General features: G+C 39.4%; 1 protein-coding gene across 1 annotated transcript in view; it reads right to left on the bottom strand.

The window, feature by feature from the left end:
* Window positions 1-17,630, bottom strand: part of STOX2 (storkhead box 2) — a 145,840-nt gene that overhangs the window by 16,619 nt on the left and 111,591 nt on the right. The window lies entirely within an intron of this gene.

Raw genomic sequence — 17,630 nt, forward strand, 5'->3', positions numbered from 1 at the left:
AGAATCCTATCTAAAAGAGAAAGGGCTTTCAGAAACAGTTCTCTATATATCTTGTAGCCAGAAAATTTTCCATTAATTCGCTCTATTCAAGAATCTGGAACAAATTTTCTTCTTGGCTACAGCATACTTCCTGCCTCAAAGCAAACACCTTGAGAGTCCATATGACTGCCATAAATTCCTTCACTGACTGGAAGTTTATTACCAGCATCTACTTGCAATATTCTTTAAGGCTCTGAGAAATCTTAGACTTCCTATCAGACATCCAGTGGCTACCTAGGACTTGTATCTAGTATTAAACAGATTAACCCTGTCTGCCTTTGAGCCCCTGGAAGACGTAGAGAACAAGTGGCTCTCGTTTTTAAAATCCTTTTTTTCTGGACACAATTACATGAGCAAAAAGAGTGGGAGTGCTACAAGCTTATTCTTCTTACCCTCTTTTTTTTTTTTCTGAAGATGGTGCCTGATCGGGTTCTTTTTAGGACAGCACCCTCCTTTGTCCCCAAATTGGCTTCAACAGAAAATATCAAGAAAGCCTTCCTGCCGATGTTCTTCCCTCATCCAGCTAACGAATAAGAGGAAGCCCTTAACAACCAGATTTAAAAGGGCTGTAAATGATTACCTGTCCAGAACCGAAGATTTCCGACACTCTGAAAACCTCTTCAAGCTTTCCGGATCCAGGCAGGGCTGTGGTATATCTAGAGAATATCTTGCAAGATGCATAAAAATGACTATCACATAAACATGTAAGTTGGAAGATCTGCCTCCTCATTTTCTTTAAGAGCCCATTCTACTAGATCAAAATCCACTTTTGGCAGAGAAGACGCAAGTACTTATTCAGCATATCTGTAACTCAGCCTCCTGGTGATCATCCTCTACATTTGCGAGGTGTTACAGGCTTGATGTCTCAGTATCCAGGGGTTCAGCCTATGGCACGGAAGTTCTCGATCAGTGCTTAAAAGTTAAACACTCCCTTACGCCCCATGCACACGACCGTAAAAAACCTCAGTTTTTTCGGATGGGTGTCCGTGCCGTAGAACCGTGCCGGGAATTATGGAGCATGTCCTATTTTTAGTATGGGAGCACGGCCCGAAAATGTGGGTGGCAGTCGGCGGCCGGCCATGCCCGCAATTGCTGGCACGGTTGTGTGCATGGGGCCTTTGGTTCTGCTATTCAGATCCCTGTTGTGCTGCCGTAGGACGAAGAGGAAAGTAAGAATGTTCTTACCTTGTCATAGTTTCCTCGAGTCCAAGGCAGCACAGATAACCCAATAAACTTTCACATATGTACATTGAATTCAGACTATTATTACTACACCTGTAGTGCTGGACGTGCCTGTGTCTTATACTTCCTGTGAATGCAATCAATTGGCGCCATCTTTGAGCATGCGCAGTAGATGCGCGCGGATGCTACACGCTGGTATGTCTGACACCAATGATATATCACCAACTGTAAGTTTTATATATATATATATATATATATATATATATATATATATATATACATACACACATACATACATATGTACACACACTTAATTGGCCTCTGCATCTCTCCATGGGTAACATTCACAAATGTATTTTATGGGAACTGTACACTTAATAGGCTTTTTGTGAACTACTGTATGTTCCTCCTATTTACACTTGGGACTGTGTTCAGTATGTGATAGCTTGAGAAAGGTTCCTGTTGAACCGAAAGGTCGCTTTCTTGAGGTGAATAAATCCACCCCGTTTTCATCTACTCTGAAGTCCTGGTGCCGTTACTGCGTTCTATGGTTGCTTTCTATTCAAGTTGGGGAATGGATTCATCCCCTGGTGTCGAGCACATGGCCTGATATATGGGTATGTTGGAGTGCTGGGTACATTTGTATCTGGTCTTATATATATATATATATATATATATATATATATATATATATTACATATATACATACCAGCCACTGCTGCATACTACAGATAAGCAGTTCATCCTGTCTGTAGGCATAAAGGCCTTAACTTGCTGTTAGGCCTCAAGCACATGGCCGGAGTACCATATACACATACACACACTATAATGACACAGAGGCATATGGAATATAATATATTGTGGCATTTATGGTCACATTATTGAGCTATTCTCCCCTAGATGCTATGCTTTTTGGGGAGATTAACCCGATATGGAGCACCAAATGTCAGCACGAGTGCCTAACCGCTCAATAGTACAAAGCTGAAGGGACTGTGTGCTGCAGTAAAGCCCCTGCACATGGCTCCGATGTGCACCTGAAGCATAATTCACACTACTACAATATGAAGATTTTAAATGTATATATTAATTATAAAGTGACATGAATACAGCCATTAGGAATATATGTTGTTAATTAAATGTTGTAATGTAAAGTTATGAAGAAAAATGGCATATTACATTGGACTAGATTATATGTGAATGGGAAGGATCCATATATGATGAGAATGTATACAGGGGTCTGATAGAGTACACATGTTCTTCTAACAGGACACAGTGGCATTTTTGCTGGTATATCATTTTGCGATTGTCATGTTTTAACTGAATGATAAAAAATACTTAAAAGTAATTTTACTATTCTTGTTATCGACACACTATGGCTTCAATGTTCACCCATGTGCACTGTCCTTTCATACGGCTTTTAAGGTTGAGCGTTGCCCAGGACATCAGAAGCTTGCACGCCATTACATGGTGATACATAGACTTGGAAACTGAGCTGGCACACATATGGGGCTCAGGGAGAGTAAGCACCATTGTCTGCTCAGCAGCTGTGATCCCATCAATGCCCTTTCACACTTCATCTAAAAATAGATCCTTCCATTTCAGAAGTTACATCGGTCAGTCACGACATTCCTAGACAGACTACAAGAGGGCAAACATTGTAAAAAATGTGCCCAGATTATATGGATAACGGACCAATAAAAACATAGAATATGGGATACTTACAAATTCTTATTTCTCTTGAAAATATACAGCCATTTCGCATTGGCTTAGGAAAACTGTCGAGAATTCTAGAATGGCAAACTTCTAAATACGCCAGTATTTGGAACCAATGGATAATACTTTGCACTAACCTGACACCTAACGTACCACCAACTCCTCAGATGCACTTAATATCAAGCCATGTTTTTATTTGTAGGTAGAGAATAGACCATGGAGGGTCAAATCCCACAAGCCAGGCAGCCAATACGCCTAAACATTTGTTGGTGGCATTTAACTTTTTAGTTATGCAAGTCCGTTACGACCCAGCTGCTAGAAAAAATAAATCTCAAGTCTACAGTAATTTAGCCATTTTTGATATAGTCTAGATCTACAGCATTAAAAAGAAATCATAGCAAAACTGTATGTTAATCATCAGTGGCGGGTTGCATTTTTTTATTTTTTTTTTACTTAAAGCGTAGCTAACCTTACAGGTGACTTTTTAGAATAAACTTGCTCAAAAGAGTGACAGAATCCTCTATATGTGATCTTTTATTAATCTCAAATCTGTTTACAGGCAAAGAAGCAACGTTTCAAATGTTAACAGGAGCTTGAGAAAGACTCCGCTACATGTAAGGGTCGAAACGTCGCTTCTTTGCCGGTATAATGATGTGAGATCAATAAAAGATAATATAAAGAGCATGTTGTTGCTCTTGCATTTCTTTTGTGCAATACGATTTTGAAGGATTTAGAAGACCATCTCCCACTTACGTCCCCCTTTTTCCCACATCCTGGTGCTATCCTACTCTGCACTTTTCAGAATAAGCGGTCATAAGTGTGTACATGAGGAAGAACACTATTTCTGGCCATTTTATCACTTGTATATGGCATTTTATTAGCAGATTTTCCTTCTGCAGGCTCCCGGTTTTCTTTGAGCTAGTGGATGGAGCCTGACTGCTATCATATCTCCCATGCACGTCACACATATAGGAGAAGAATCCAGTTCTCCTTTCTCTATTACATATATAGAAGTAGCAGCAGCAGCTCTGAGAAGATTATAAAACAGTAATGAGCAGTGTAGCTGTGAATCCAGCACTAGGGTGAGATAACACACTATCTTGAAGCCTCAGCAGCATCTGTGTGTGTCAGTGTGCTTCTCTCTCATTCTGCTCCTGCGATCCTCCTCCATAGATTTCTATGGGCAGCTGTAACCTGATCCCTCAGTGAGCTGATACAGTTGTAGGAAATCTGATCACAAGTTTTATACACAAGTTTTTTGCAATATGCGATTTTACAGGCTTATGCTTACTAAATAATGAAAAGGAACACCAAGGCAGGAGTGCTCTTAGTAGCCTTATAAAGCACCTCTTGCACTGCTTGGTAGAGGCAGCCAAACAAATGAAAAAATTATTTCTGCCTGCGGCCACCACTAGGTGGGGCACCTTTCAAAAACCACAGATGTTTCAGAATCTTGCAAACGGCAAGATAAATGCAAACGCTGAATATTTAACATTATTTTAAATCGCATTACGGATTTATTTAGTATAGGTCAAATGTGAGGTTCATAGCGCACATTCTGATCTAATTGTGTGAGACCACCTGCCACAACAAGGTGACCTTATACAGAGGGGTCCCTACACTAAACATTTTACCCGTACAACAGGAGACTTACCTCTCGATTGGGTCTAGCCCTACAAAATATATTTAGAATAGACAGGAACCAGATTATTTTTATTTAATCAAAATAAGCCTAGGACAGATGGGAGGGGGAACACCTTACATATGTTTAGATACAGTTCGTATTGAGTTCAATTGGAACTGTATTAATCCATTATTTATCTCTGACTGTATGAAAGAATGAAGCGTCTGAGTTCTGGTCCCTATAAATATATATTAGGAAATTAATTAGCACAGAATTGTGGACCTATTTAGTTTAAAAAAAAAAAAAGTTAAATTAGGTAAACTTTGCTGCCCACCACAGATAATACCATTAACCGCATGAATATTAGATGTTAACCCCTAAACTGCCAGTTTCAGGGATATTCGATATTTCTCCATAATTACCCTAGATCACCAGGGATATTACAATTAAAACCTTCATAACCCTATACCTAAACAATCCTATGTACATTTATGTGGAGTGATGTATGTAGGAAGTTGGCAGTGTGAGCCTGACGTTGGAGAGGAGGGTAGATTTTAAAGTCTCATTTGTGGGCAACCATGCATTTGGAAACAACCCCACTTTAAAAAAAAAAAAATCCTGTGTTTAACCCTGCAGTGATAGGACAAACAGCAATGCAAAAGCAAGCACAATGTGCTTTAGAAACTGTATATTTTTTCCTTAATTTTGACACAACTTACCACAAAGCTAAACAGCAACTAAATAGTTCACAAGAACGTCATACAATATTTGGTAAATGTAGTTAAAAAACTAAAGACAGCACGGCACAGCCATGCAGGGCCGTCTATATGAGGGCGGAGCTAGAGTGAGCTACATAATATCAGCCTGTGACACGCTTGAACCCACATTTTTTTTCAATAGAACAATGTTTTAGGTTATTTAAAGCAACTTTTAAATTTAATTTAATAAAAACAAAAATTTATTTTTTACTTTTTAAGATCAAGCTTTTTTTGTATCCTGTATACATAGAAGCTGTATCCTGCCATCAAAGCTGATTTCGTCTGGTCAGCTGGACTGACGGCTGAAAGATGGTCCACATAGGATTCAGCGAATAATGATCACATCTAAGTTCATTAACTCTTAGTTGGATCCTGAGTGTCAGACATGCAGGAGCAGATTTCCGCCGAGCCGTCAGTCCAGCTGACCTGACAGAAGCTTTATCCTGCCGTCAAAGCCGATTCTATGTATTCAGGATACAGAGAAGCTGAAAATCATTTTTAAATTAAAAAGTCAATCTAAAAGTTGCTTTAAATCGAAAACATTATTTTATTTAAAAAAATATTTTGGGTTCAAAAGGTGTACATAGCCTTTAAGCTTATTGACACCATAGACATGAAAAAATTATAGGGGTTTCCTGGGACCTAAACATTGTTGGCTTAAATTTAGAATGGGCCATCAATGATCAGGGGGGTTTGACACCCAGGAACCCCCCAGATCAGCATAATGAAGCGAGCCCACACCAATCAGGTCCGGAAAACCTCTAACACCTTCTCTACCCTAGATAACTAGAGATCTGAACATTTACCCCTTTACCATCCTAAACAACCAGGGATATTACTGTTAACTCGTTCACTATCCAAGACAACCAGGAATAAGACCATTAACCCTGATCAACATCCTAGACCCTACACCGTCAGGAATCAGCAAACTAGGCCACCAGAGATTTTGTTTCCATCTTAACCGCTTTACTATTGCAGACCACCAGGAATTTTACTATTAACCCCCAAACTACTGCAGATCACCAAAAATCTTGCCACAAAGTTACCTCATCACCCTAGATCACTAATTAATATTAATTCTTTCACTACCAAAAATAAAAAAACAGAACATCTAAACCATAAATATCATTAAATCTTAAATCCCCCAAGACCACTATTCATATTAAATTGAACCTATAATTTAACCTAGGCCATGAGGGATAAGTGTTAACCACTAAAGCACCTCAAGATCACCTGGGACATTCATATTAATTCCCCTTTTATAATTTTTTTAAAACGTTAAAAGATAGTTTCCCACGATAGTAGATTATGGTAACCACTTCTAGTGATTGATGGGTGTCCCAGCGCTGCACAGAGGAAATGCCAAATGGGATCTCGGCCCATTCATTCCATGGATTGGAATGGGTGAGAGCCCCATGATCAGTAAGTTATGGCATATCCTATAGATATGCTAAAACGTTCTAAGTAATTTTAGTGGTTTCATCAAAGTATTCAGATGACATGGTGATCCTGAAAACTTTGTTATGTCCAAACCCAGGTCGCCTGACTGCAGCAGGGGGGGGGGGGGGGTGCCAAATATTGTCTTTTCAGTGTGCCCAGAAATTTAATGGACAGTCATGTAGCCTCCCAATATGAACATAGCCTTAGACTGTCTGTAACACTTCTCAAATAATTCATGACATGTAATAAAGGTCCACATATACATATATCAATAACTACTCCATAAATAGTACAGGTGATAACATGGAAAACTATGGAGGGATGGGAGCTATACTGGGATATGATGCCATTGTATATAAATGTACTATAACATATTGGAAGTGGTGTCTGAAAATGTTTGGTTGCCTGCTACGGATTCAAATTCTTACTACTGGGTAACAAAAAGAGCAAAATTAGTTGCTAAAGTGGTCTACCTGGCTCCTAAAAAATACAGTATTGTGTCCATCTCTGTGTTAACAGATTCAAGATAAGTAGCCAATTTTACCCTAAGCTAAAATCTAGCTTTTTTTTTTTTTTTTTTTAGGAGTGCCAATGGGGACAAAGAACCACCCAGACTAGAATTATGAAGGGAGAGCCTTGTCACCATGTTTCATGGTCCTAAACTCAGAGGACCATTACTATTAAAATAAAAACATTGACCCATTACTATAAACAATTTATCAAAGTGGACAATTTTGGTAAAAAGAAAACAATTCTCTTTTTGTCTACACAGGACTGCTTCAAAGTCCTATAAATCATAAATTAAACTGTGATGCGCCCCTTGGTTATTGGTTAAGCACAGCGGGGGAGTCAGAAAGGAGTGCACAGCATATAATCACTTCTGTCAAAACTATGACTGCAGAAATCTCTGGTTGAGCAACATCGTTGCCTTCTTTTATGTTTATTACAATGTTCTACTGGATTCAGGAGACAAATTTTAAGATACATGGGAAGTATTTTTTAAAAACATTTTGGTATGGACTATGATTAATGGGTGTACCAGGTATCGCCACGTTCTGGAAGGTGAGGCCCTAGTAGAAAAAGACTGAGAAGCCATGCCATAAATGCAACCATTAATAATAAAGAAATATGTTGTACACAATTTAACATATCAATATTTTTAAATCCGTTTTGCATCAGTTTTTCATGGCCGTTAAAAAAAACAAAAAGCTACAGATGAATTTAATTTGTTAGGCTTTTTTTTGTCCCAGCCCCCTGAAAACACCTAAAGGAAGGTCACATGTTCACCTAGACACTATTTACAGCCTCCCTGTATATGATGCCACACAGCCTCCCTGTATATGCCACACAGCCCCGATGTAGATGACTTCACACAGCACGACATGAAAGCCCTACATACTCACCGACGCAGCGCTGTCTTCTTCAGGTATGGTCTCTCGTCTTCACGGGATCTGCGGTGACATGATGATACTCACCGATGCAGCTAGTCTTCACGTGTGGTCTCATCTTCACGCGGTTTCTCGTCATCGCGTTGCCTTCGCAGAACCCATGAAGACGAGAGACCACACCTGAAGAGGTCGGCGTTGCATCGGTGAGTGTCATCGAGCCGACGATACCCAGAAAGTAACTAGTAGTTCCCTTGCTAATCCCAATGTCACAGATCTGTTTTTAACAGTTGTTTCATGTATTGACTGCCGGTAAAAACGGATCCATTGACTTCTATGGGGGCAGTCAGGCCGTGAAAATAGACAAAAATAGGGCATGTCCTATTTTTTGACGGCCCGTGAATAGTGACTATTCTCGGGCCTTTAAAAAAACGGCCGTATGAATACACCCATCGACATTAATGGGTTCCGTCAGGTTTCCATCTGTTTGAAGGCCACAATCGCGCTGAATGCAGCATCTCATAGCTTGCTTATTTGTTTTGTTACTCATTTTACTTGTTTGTTACTTCCACAATTGTAAAGTGCTGCGAAATATGCTGGCACTATATAAAAGATTATTATTACATATGCCGGCTGGTATTGTCTAATTAACTTTCAATGTATGTATTGTGCTCTACATTTCTTACCTTTCTACCTAATGCAAGATTCTTTGTCAGTCCTGCAAGATTCAAATGGTTAAAACATTTCTAGAATGGAAATCCAAGTCAGTTGAGATATATGAATCAAAAGTAGAAAAAAAAAAACAAGTGTTTGTTATAGATTAAGATAAAAAAACTTAATGCTGCTTTTTAATTACATGGTTTTATTCTAAATTCAGATGCAACACTAAAATTCTGCTGAATATTGTGAGAGCTCAGAGGATTTCTACCCAAAATGTTAAAACGGTCATGTATTAGTGTCAGCACGTTTGAGAGAAGCGAATCCAAAAGATGATAACCAATATGGCTGCACTTCCTGTTGTACCTATATTTCAAAATAGCCAGAACAACTGAATAGAAAACGGTCCATCTTTGTAGGCAGAAGAAAGTAGAAGCAGAAACAAAGTTCTGGCTTCTGGTCAAACTTCTGATTTACTAATATATGACAAATTTTATGTTTTGAGTGGAAATCTCTAATGCCTACAGCGCGCGGATAAACTGCATCCCGAGCCCAAGAAAGTATTTGCGAAATTTTGGCTTTGTTCGGGTGTAAATGGCAAAGACCATAACATAAATCAGAATCCTAAAAGTAAAGGAAAGTGTTTACTAAGTCATTTAACTCTTCATGTAGATTCTAAACCATAAATTGTTGTTTAATAGTGGAATTTTCTTTAAAAGAGCTTGTAAAAAAAAAAATACATCTTTATTAAACTTTGAGCGGCATTGATTCAATATTTGATATCAATTTGTTATCTAAACACGTAACATTACGCCACTCGGAACGGCTACAAAAAATTGTGAGGAAAGAATGGATTAACAGTCGTGACCTATACATGCTGCTGTGTGGGGGAGATAATTATGTTAGCCCCTTAATGACCAAGCTATTTTTTAAGTTTTTCAATCGTCGCATTCCAAGAGCTATAACTTTTTTATTTTTGCGTCGACATAGCTGTAAAAGGACTTGTTTTTTGAGGGTCAAGTTGTATTTTTTTTAATAGCACCATTTTCAGGAACATATAATTTATTAATTAACTTTTATTCAACTTTTTTGGGGGGTAATGGAAAAACCCCATAAATTTCACCACTCTTTTTTGCATCATACCGGGTGGGCCATTTATATGGATACACCTAAATAAAACAGGAATGGTTGGTGATATTAACTTCCTGTTTGTGGCACATTAGTATATGGGAGGGGGGAAACTTTTCAAGCTGGGTGTTGACCATGGCGGCCATTTTGAAGCCGGCCATTTTGTATCCAACTTTAGTTTTTTCAATGGGAAGAGGGTCATGTGACACATCAAACTTAGAGAATTTCACAAGAAAAACAATGGTGTGCTTGGTTTTGACGTTACTTTATTCTTTCATGAGTTATTTATAAGTTTATGACCACTTATAAAATGTGTTCAAAGTGCTGCCCATTGTGTTGGATTGTCAATGCAACCCTCTTCTCCCACTCTTCACACACTGAAAGCAACACCGCAGAAGAAATGTTAGCACAGGCTTCCAGTATCCGTAGTTTTAGTTGCTGCACATCTCGTATCTTCACAGCATAGACAATTGCCTTCAGATGACCCCAAAGATAAAAGTCTAAGGGGGTCAGATCGGGAGGCATTTCTTCTGCGGTGTTGCTATCAGTGTGTGAAGAGTGGGAGAAGAGGGTTGCATTGACAATCCAACACAATGGGCAGCACTTTGAACACATTTTATAAGTGGTCATAAACTTATAAATAACTCATGAAAGAATAAAGTAACGTCAAAACCAAGCACACCAGTTTTTCTTGTGAAATTCTCTAAGTTTGATGTGTCACATGACCCTCTTCCCATTGAAAAAACTAAAGTTGGATACAAAATGGCCGACTTCAAAATGGCCGCCATGGTCAACACCCAGCTTGAAAAGTTTTCCCCCTCCCATATACTAATGTGCCACAAACAGGAAGTTAATATCACCAACCATTCCCATTTTATTTAGGTGTATCCATATAAATGGCCCACCCTGTACATTTACGCCGTTTACTGTGTGGTATAAATAATATAATAACTTTATTCAGCGGGTTATGATTGTGGCGATACCAAATTTATATAGATTTTGTATGTTTTACTACTTTTACACAGTAAAAACTTTTTTTTTAAATAATTTGTTTTTGTGGCGCCATTTTTTAAGAGCCATATTTTTTTTATTTTTCCGTTGATGCAGCTGTATGAGGGCTTGTGTTTCGCGGGACGACTTCTAGTTTTTATTGGTACAATTTTGGAGTAGATGCAACTTTTTGATCACTGTTTATCAATTTTTTTTGATGGCAGGATGAACAGAAAACAGCAATTCTGGCATTGATTTTGATCTTATTTTTGACGGCGTTCACCGTGTGGGTTAAATAACGTAATAGCTTTATAGGTAGGGTCGTTACGGATGTTGCGAGGCCAAATATTTGTAATGGTTTAATATTTTTTTTGTTTTTTCATATTAAAGTATTTTATAAAAGGAAAAAAGTGGGTTCTTCATTTTTTTTATTTGGGATTTTTATTTATTATAAACTTTATTAAACTTTTTGATAACTTTATTTTTAGTCCCACTAGGGGACTTCACTATGCTATCTTCTGATCGCTTTTATAATACACTGCAATACTTCTGTATTGCAGTGTATTATTGCCTGTCAGTGTAAAACTGAGAGGCATCTGCTAGGTCATGCCTCAGGCATGGCCTAGCAGGAATCCACTACAGGCAGACCAGGGGGCCTTTGTTAGGCCCCCGGCTGCCATAGAAGCCATCAGCACCCTGCGATTGCCAAACCACTTGGATGCGGCGCTCGCTATTGAGCGCCGCATCTAAGGGATTAAACGGGTGAGATCAATGTTGAAATAGATCCCGCCCGTTAGAGCAGTTGCCCGGCTGTCTTTAGACCACTTGACACCCGCTTTAGCCGGCACAGGACACCCGTGCCGGGCTTATGACACATTGCCGTGAAAAGGCGGCGCTCTCACATTTGTACCATTAACGGCCGCTGTGAAAAGGCGTATTGGCGGTCGTTAAGGGGGTTGTCCCAAGATTAACTATTAAATTTCTCTGTTAGTATAAATATAGTTTATCAATTGAAATCTGTTTAGAATATACTGGTTATGGCGCCCCCTGGTGTTTGATTCCCTCTCAGAACATAAACTTAAAGAGGCTGTCACCAGATGATCAAATCCCTATCTCCTATTGCATGTGATCGGCGCTGCAATGTAGATAACAGTAACGGTTTTTTTTGTTTTTTTTAAAAACAATCATTTTTGGCCAAGTTATGAGCAATTTTATATTTATGCAAATGAGCCTTTCTAATGGACAACTGGGCGTGTATTGTGTTTGTAACATCTGGGCGTGTTTACTTGTTTTACTAGCTGGGCGTTGTGAATAGAAGTGTATGATGCTGACGAATCAGCATCATTCACTTCTCATCGTTACCACCCAGCTTCTGGCAGTGCACAGACACACAGCGTGTCCTCGCTCGTCCGACGCGATGAAGTTCCTGTGGGAGGAAGTGACGTCACAGCGTGATCTCGCGAGATCACGCTGTGTGTCTGTGCACTGCCAGAAGCTGGGTGGTAACGATGAGAAGTGAATGATGCTGATTCGTCAGCATCATACACTTCTATTCACAACGCCCAGCTACTAAAACAAGTAAACACGCCCAGATGTTACAAACACAAAACACGCCCAGTTGTCCATTAGAAAGGCTCATTTGCATAAATATAAAATTGCTCATAACTTGGCCAAAAATGATCGTTTAAAAAAAAACAAAAAAAAAAACACGTTACTGTTATCTACATTGCAGCGCCGATCACTTGCAATAGGAGATAGGGATTTGATCATCTGGTGACAGAGTCTCTTTAAAGGGTAACTAAACGTTCAAACTTCTGACATGTCATAGTGACATGTCAGAAGTTTTGATCGGTGGGAGTCAGAGCACTGAAACCCCCAATCCCTGAAACGAAGCGGCAGAAGTGCTCGTGTGAGAACTCAGCCACTTTGTTTCTGTTCGCCTTTTTCCGTAAATCAATGTTGCGGTGCAGGGGCTCAATAGAAAGTCTATGAGCCCGTACTCCACTACATCTGCTTTCTGGAAAAAGCCAAACAGAAACGAAGCTGCTCAGTGCTCACACGAGTAGTTCTGCCGCTTAGTTTTAGCGATTGGTGGTGGTCTCAGTCCTCAGACCCCCACCAATCAAAACTTCTGACAGGTCACTATGACATGTCAGAAGTTTGTTGAATGTTTAGTTACTCTAATGTGTTCAGTGCAAGCGAGAAGAAACCACTTATAGTGCTTACATTTTTATTGGCTGGCCTGCACAACAGCAGGAATCACTCTGGCCTCATCATGTACAAGAACAGGAAGTCCAGAGAGGAAATCAATAGAACACCAGGGGGCGTCGTCAAAAGTCTGTCACAGTAATATCTAGACACAGAAGCATTTTTTTTAAATAATTCCAATTATAAATTGTTCCATTTTGGCTGATATAACCGATTTATTATTTAATCATGGGACAACCCGTTTAACTTCAATGTAAGCATTTCTGTGCTTGCAGCTAGGAGCAGAGAGCTGCCTCTGTGCTGGGATGCCGTTCAGAGCAGTATAGGTCAGTGTCCTTATTACACAGTGTAGACATTATTTACTAGTCCTTCTCAATGAATTAGAACATCAAAAAGTTAATTTAATTTCAGTAATTCAATTCAAAGAGTGAAACTCATATATATTCATTACTCAGAGTGATCTATTTCCAGCATTTTTTTTCTTTTAATGTTGATTATTATGGATAACAGTTAATGAAAACCCAACATTTTGTGTCTCAGAAAATTAGATTACTATATAAGCCCAATATCAAAAATGATTTTTAATACCGAAATGTTGGCCTACTGAAAAGTATGTAGAGTATATGCACACAATACTTGGTCGGGGCTTCTTTTGCCAAGTCCTGCTGGAAAATGAAATCAGCATCTGCATAAAGCTCGTTAGCAGAGGGAAGCATGAAGTGCTCGAAAATGTCCTGGTAGACGCTGCGCTGACTCTGGACTTGATAGAACACAGTGGAACAACACGGTTGCTCAGTGGTCCAAAGTCCTGTTTTCAGATGACAGTAAATTTAGCATTTCATTTTAAGGGTCCCAGAGTCTGGAGGAAGAGTGGAGAGCCGTCAATCCAAGTTGCTTGCGGTCCAGTGTGAAGTTTCCATAGTCAGTGATGGTTTGGGGAGCCGTGTCATCTGCTGGTGTTGGTCCACTGTGTTATATCAAGTCCAGAGGCAACGCAGCCGTCTACCAGGAAATTTCAGAGCACTTCATGCTTCCCTCTGCTGACAAGCTATATGGAGATGCTGATTTCATTTTCCAGCAGGAATTGGCACCTGCCCACACTGCTAAAAGTACCAATACCTGGTTTAATAACCACAGTATCTCTGCTTGATTGGCCAGCAAACTCCCCTGACCTAAACCCCATAGAGAATCTATGGAGTATTGTCAGGAGGAAGATGAGACACCAGACCCAACAATGCAGACGAGCTGAAGGCCGCTATCAAAGCAACCTGGGCTTCCATAACACCTCAGCAGTTCCACAGGCTGAACGCCTCCATGCCACGCCATTGATGCAGGAATTCATGCAAAAGGAGCCCCGACCAAGTATTGAGGGCATATACTGTACAAACTTTTCAGTAGGCCAACATTTCGGTATTAAAAATCATTTTTGAAATTGGGCTTATTTAATATTAAAATTTTCTGAGAAACAAGATGTTGGGTTTTCATTAACGGTTACCATAATCCTCAACATTAAAAGAAAAAAAATGCTAGAAATAGATCACTCCATTATATTCATTACAAACAGAGTTTCACTTTCTGAATTGAATTACTGAAATAAACTTTTTGATGAGATTCTAATTCATTGTGAAGGACTAGTATGCCTGCTCAGAGCCCTTTTAAATCACTGGTACAATTATACACCCAATCTCAAAGACAACAGATTCAAGTCGGAAGAGCCAGTCTTATGTTCCCCTTAGGGCCTGTAGTATGCATATAAACACTGATCCCCCTACAGCTGTTGACCCTCAATATCAAAGCTCAGAGACAAATTTTAACATAAGAATACCTGGGTGCGAGATCTAGCTCTAATTTGGAAACTGCAGTGAATAATAACTCAATGTAGATATAATGCATTAATTCACTCACCAAATCTGCAGGCACAAATGGGCCATAAGTAGTCACCTTAAGACTTAGAGTGAGTTCTTGTATAGGACAGATTAGTTGGTTGCTCTAAATCTGACTTCGAGTCTGCATTTTGCGACAGTCATCCCAAGGCGTTACCTAAAGCAGCTGCTGTAGAAGAGGGCTCACTTTGAGGAGGCTGGCATGCTTGGGGGAACTCTATGGAGAAATATATGCATATAATATAATACCTGCATACCCCCCAACAGTCCTGATTTTTGGTAGTAAACAGAAGTGTGGCTTACAGTGGAAAGGAAATAACCAATCTTAGCCTATCAGCCTAGCCTCTTCCATGTCTTATGTGTTACAAGCACGGCGTAAATTTCCCTGTTTTGCGGAATTGTTGGGAGGTATGAAACCAATATATTATGGGTCAGTGTATAGATTTTTATAAATATGGATTCTGTATTACTTAAAGGGGTTGTCCTGTCTAATGCCTTATCATTGTATCACAAAATGCTCTAACTTTTTTATATACTTTGGGGGTGGATGTATCAATGTATCTAGTTTTTAGGATGAACACCATATTTATGAAGCCCCAGTGCCACTGTTTCTGGTACATATAGATGTTGGCAAGGCTTGAAATCCACTTCAGAACAGTGGCTGAATAAAACACTAGGTGTGTTGCCTATGCCCTGCTGGGGAATCTGGCACACGCTGTACTGGGGGAGAGTATTACTGTTGTGAAAGCATTATTCATGGTTTACATTGAAGATATCAGACAGGCAAACTCGGACAGAAGAGTAATGTGTGATGCGGTGTTTGACTTAGAGAATTGCCTATAATGAGCCATTGTAATAAATCATCAGCTGCTAGCAGATCCAGGTTATAGGAGGGTTTTCAGCCTCTAAATGTTTCCATGTGCTGACAGCAAGCAAAGATCTTAAAAATGGTGATTAACTGAAGCACAATGGGGGGAATTTATCAGTGGCTAAACGGCAGAATTATAAAGTAAATAAAAAAGGTGTAAATTATGACGAACGCCACATTTGCGCAATAATTAGCAATTTTTTTTTTCTTTTTTAAAAGGTGGTTGTGGCTTAGTGTAAGGGGTGGGGCACCACAACCCAACAAATTTACACTAGAAACGGTCAAAACTTATAGCAGAAATCAATACCAGCCCATAGCTGGTGTAGATCTCCCTTTCTGGCGGAAAGACCGCCAGAGATGCGCTTAATTTATTGAGACGTGCAGCTCTTAATAAATTAGGCACATTTTACTCGGACGCTAAACTAAAGGAGCGGTTTTCAAGGGAAAACAGCCTCTGATTTTCAGCCATTTTTTATGTATCAGGCGGTTTTTTACAGTCGTTTTTGGAGCGGTTTTTCTATTGAGATAATGAAAAAAACTGCTCCAAAAACGGCTCAATAAGTGATATGCTGTTTTTCCCATTGAAATCAATGGGCAGATGTTTGGAGGTGTTCAGCCTCTGTATTTTAGCAGTTTTTTCGGGGCGTTTACGACAAAAAAATAGGCCGTGAGAACATACCCTAAGACGGGCGTATGGAACACCAGTTTTAATAAATTACCCCCAATGTATGTTACAAAGTCGCATGACTTTTTATTAAAATACTACTACAATAAAGAGTTACAGTATTTATGTACTGGACTGGATAACCCCTTTAAGCTGGTCGTAGTCATGAAACAATGGCTGACTGGCTAAAACGGCTGAATTCCCCATTAACATGCTAGTTTGGCTGGTCAAATAAACGTGTTAAAGGCTATGTACACCTTAAAAAAACAACACAAAAATCAGTGTGTTTGGTGCAACTTTCTAAATACTTATTAAAATTAATTTTTACTTTTTGAGCTACAGCTGCTTTGTATCCTGTATACCGAGCAGCCGTATCTTGCACCGAGACCTGAATCCATCAGGTCAGCGGCACTGACAGGGTCCGTGACAACTGGTCCTGCATGTCTCGGACACGCAGGAATCACCTGTTACTGATCACATCTAAGTTATGAACTTAGATGTGATCAGTAACAGCTCAATCCTGTGTGTCAGAGACATGCAGGACCAGTTGTCATGGACCCGGTCAGTGCCGCTGACCTAATGGATACAAGTTTCAGCACAAGATATTTTTATAAAAAAAAAAATATACAAAACTTCAAAGGGTGCGGTTGGAGGACAATGAATGAGTTCCAAAAACCTCCGGAGAAACAATAACATTGGGCTGAGAAAATCCAACCTAACAGGTCTATGTTTTCCCTACGACAGCAGACCTTGAGTAATAGTCCAATACCAGATCCTGTAGACATTAGATTGGCAGTGGATCGTGGATCATGGATCTATGGGCAGCTTTGTTTTGTAATTGTATTTAAATTATGAGAAAACCAACATATATAGAAGTTATTACAAAGAGGCAACTCTATATAATTCAAAATAACTTGCCTTTGTCACCCAATGCCGCATATACTACAAATAGTAATATTGCCTCAATTTGAGGCATCTAAATGAATTGTAAATATGACCAACATTTAACAAAATAGGGCCTTCATTTGTCATGTGTTCCCTCAAAAGCCGTTTTTGCAGCTGTTGTGCTGTACACTGCCTGTGTGCCACAG

Source organism: Rhinoderma darwinii, chromosome 1 (genome assembly GCF_050947455.1).
Source record: "Rhinoderma darwinii isolate aRhiDar2 chromosome 1, aRhiDar2.hap1, whole genome shotgun sequence".
Classification (NCBI taxonomy): Eukaryota; Metazoa; Chordata; class Amphibia; order Anura; family Rhinodermatidae; genus Rhinoderma; species Rhinoderma darwinii.